The sequence below is a fragment of the Fundulus heteroclitus genome, chromosome 3 (assembly GCF_011125445.2).
Source record: "Fundulus heteroclitus isolate FHET01 chromosome 3, MU-UCD_Fhet_4.1, whole genome shotgun sequence".
Lineage (NCBI taxonomy): Eukaryota > Metazoa > Chordata > Actinopteri > Cyprinodontiformes > Fundulidae > Fundulus > Fundulus heteroclitus.
The window spans coordinates 9,613,099-9,616,963 of NC_046363.1; the positions used below are offsets into that span (position 1 = coordinate 9,613,099).

Below are 3,865 nucleotides of genomic sequence, written 5' to 3' on the forward strand. Positions count from 1 at the left end.
GTGAAAGTCATACATTTATCGCTAATAATTTGCAAACACACGCATTGTGTACAGACAGTTTTATTTTATTTTTTCCACAGTAGTTTTTTTTTTTTTTTTTCCTGTACACTCAAACGTAAATGGAAAAGATGTGGCCTCTAAACCTTTTAACACATTCAGCGACATCACGTATTTGATTAAAGACAACAAGAATAAATATCAGTGGTAGCTACTAGAATTCTGAGCACAGCAGAATTTCATTCACAGCACAAGCCACAGACACTCATGAGACAGCAGCCACAGCAGAACCGGCATCTAATGGGGACAGGATAATTGTTTTCCCTGATGTCAAACGGCATCTGCGTGAAAGACAGAAAAGATGAGTTCAGGTATTTGTACTTTGCAGATCCTTGAATGCAGCACAACACATGCAATAGCTATAAAGGAAAAAAATAAAAAAATGAATAATTTTGCACCCGAGCTCTCGGGCCAAGAGATCTCAAAATATTAAAATGCTATGACACTTTTTGGCAACGTTGAATCTGTGCTGTGAAGCATTTTATGGGAATTACTATTACGAGTCTATTATGAGCCTGAACTGAACAGTGGTGTCTTTTTTTTTACACAACAAACTTAAAATAAGCCCAGCTCATCTTGGTGTCATATATTATTCATGGATAAATAAAATATTTAGAATGGATTTTACAGGGGCATATTTTATATAGAAAAGCTCCCATAAATTTCCCCTCAAAGTGAACTGCTCTGTGTGTGGGTGTGCACGTCTGTGTGAGTGAGCGTCCGAGGGAAAACGGGAGCACAGGTGTGGTTCAGCTGTTGCACACCTCAAACTTGTTTCCTTGAAGACAAGCATCAAGAACTTTTGTTCCAGCCAAAGAATTTTTAGCTCGTAATCCAAATGCACTTGGCCCGTGTAAAGACGTGCACTTTAAAGGGTCCTAGAATTGTATTTTGACCATAAAAATGCACAATGTGTGAAGCACTCGTCCTGATGGTGTTGTGTCCTCAGAAGCAGTGTGCGGGGCATGTGTTTTTCTCTTCCTCTGGCAGGGTGTGACAGGTACCGCAGACTGACAGGTGCGACTGGTTCAGAGCCCTGTCTTCTCCTCACAGACTCCAAGCCTTGGCTCTTCTGGAGTCCCCCTGCTGTTGTCTACAAGTTCCAATCATCGCTTCCAGGTCGTCCTCGTCCTCCTCCGTCATTTCCTGTGAGCGCAATCTCCGAGTAAGCCTTACCTTCGCTAGCCTGTCCACCCTCCAACGTTCAGCTACAAGGAAGACCTTACCAACTACCCCGCTGCCGCCAACCTCTGCTTCGAGACACACTTACCTCCTCCTTGGACTACCAGATCCTCACACTGAAAGCCAGACCAGTGCCGTACCCAGAGTCACAGCCGGACCATCGCCCCCGTCCCACTTTCCAAATAAATCTGTTGAATTTTCTCCTGTGTCCGTGATTTTTGCTGCTTATGAGTCCTTGCTAATCATGACAGCGATTGCTTGTACATTTTTCTGCGTGAAAAGAGCATTTGCTGTCTCACTCGACTCCATCACATACATATTTGCGCAGACGCCACAAATTGTGCGGATTGCATTGTTTTGCATGTGTCCTTGACATCGTGGACGGCTACTTCGCTCCTGAAAGCGCCTTTTACATAGGCATAATATGTAACTCACTCCAAACATCTCTTTTGCATTCGGTGTGGACACACCTTTGCTCTGTCTCGATGGACTTTCAGATGTAGGCAGAAGTAGTCAATGACTGAGAAGAACAGGTAGACTGTCAAAGGAAACAAGCTACAATTTTGCAACAGGTTTGTGATCAATTTTAACCTACCACTGTTTCAGCCATGCTCAAAATTTACTTCTTTTTTATGTTATTGATATCAATGTTATTGCAACCTGTTAGTGGTGCATACATATTTTGTGTTATATAGGTCATACATATATTGTAGATAGTGTTTTTTTATGTTAATGAAAAAAAAACAAAAAAAAAAGTTTTTTTGAAATATCTGCAGCTGGCGCCTTAGTTTATCCCAAAGTTTTGTCAAAATCTCCATCTCATCTCATCGTCCTGCTTCTGCATTATCTCATCTCGTGAGTTGCAAAGATCGTCAAACCTCTAGACAAACCAATAAACGAAACATACCATCCACATTTCAGCTGATGACTCTTCTGATTCGCTATTGTCACTAATCGTTTCCTCCAACTGGTCAATATGAGCCATGCTCAGGACTAGCATCAAATTGTTCTGAAACAAAAAAACTCAAATGTAACAATACAAATATACTGTAATCAATGTGCACCATGAATTGTTATTGTTGGCTCTTACTGTTATAAATGGTGAGGCAGAGATCTTGTCAAGGCATGTGAAGGTGAGTAGTAGAATCACCGTCGGTAAAACACTGAATGTCCTCATTTTCTGCGCAGGCTACCGATTAACTATAATGTAAACAGTGAAACTGTTTGTGCTCTTCTGCTTCTGGTTGTGATAGCTTCTTTTCAGTGTCACTGTGTTTAAATTTACTTGGGGAAATGTTGCATCACAGCTGGCAAGGAAATAAAAAAAAAAGCATGTATCAGTTGCTGGAAATTCCTGTAGCTGTGATTTGATCCCAAACAGCGGCAGCCCCCCCCCCCCCCCCCGAAATGTACATATTGTATGTTTGAAGAGCATGAATAAAATGTTTTAAAAAAAATGCTCAATTTATCTTTTTTTTATAGATCTGAAGGAACTAAGACAATACTTTCCTACAGGTTATTTTATTCTGAAAGTTTACTTGAACCTTGATATAGATGTTTATTTTTGACTCCATGTGCTATGATTCATTTTGCATGACCGACAGCTAAGGGAACAGACAGCTGGCTGAGTGAGGGTGCACACTATGTGACGGAGGCCAGGACCCAAAACCATCAGCAGAGCATGGCTTACAGCTAACCACCATTAATTATTTGACTGTTTCTAGCAGGTCAAAGAAAACCCCATTTAAGGATTCCAGTGAGATCTGTGTCTTTGGCCCCCAGCTGGTGATCAGAGGGTCGTTTGTGTCAGTCTGCCCCAGGGCAGCTGTGGCTAAAATGTAGCTTGTGAATGTGTGAGTGAATGGGTGAATGACTGATTGTAGTGTAAAGCACTTTTTTGGGTCTTGATTAAAGCACTATGCCAGTGTTGACCATTTACCATTTATCATGAAAGCAACATCCAGCTGGGCATGCTAACTGTGCTGGCGGCTAATGTCTTTCCATCCAGATAAAAAAAAAAGTTATACCATAAGGCTGTGGTGCATTTCTGAGTTTAAAGTAAAAAGGGTTAATAAAAGTGTTTAAGACAGCTGGCACCCATCAACAAATGCAGAACTGGGTTACCATGGAAACTAAACACGGGGTTTGTAGAGAGACATTGCTTAGAAGTAGTCACATACATTTCTCAAACAAATCAAACCTGCTTTTTTTTACAAGATATTTGTTTGATTGCCTACATTTGAAGAAATAATCCTCATCTAAAACATCCAAACAAGATAAATAGAAATTTCTATAATGATGTTTAGTGTCTGCAGGAATGGAGGCACCGGAAAGAGATGAGTTAAGAACCCAAGGTCTGCCACCAGTAATCATGAGATATCAAACTTGATGTACAACTCATAAAATACAAATACATACGGATCACTTTGAACCAAAAAATAAAAGAATTAAATGTGGTCTATTAAATATAAGGTCTCTCCCTCCGAAGACTTTGTCAGTTAATGAATTGATTTCTGATAATCAGATTGATTTGTTTTGTCTCACAGAAACCTGGCTACAAGAGGACTACGTTAGTATAAATGAGTCAACCCCCTCCAGTTATTCAAATTTCCACATTCCCAGATCT

The 3,865-nt window shown here is 40.4% G+C and overlaps 1 long non-coding RNA gene across 1 annotated transcript; it reads right to left on the reverse strand.

Moving 5' to 3' along the window:
* Nucleotides 1-217: 217 nt before the first annotated feature.
* LOC105933442 lies at nt 218-2,482 on the reverse strand. The gene is made up of 3 exons (XR_001166632.3): nt 2,330-2,482; nt 2,147-2,248; nt 218-338 (listed from the first exon to the last, which is right to left on the reverse strand). It is a non-coding gene; the product is annotated as an uncharacterized LOC105933442 (long non-coding RNA).
* Between the last annotated feature and the right edge of the window lie 1,383 nt (nt 2,483-3,865).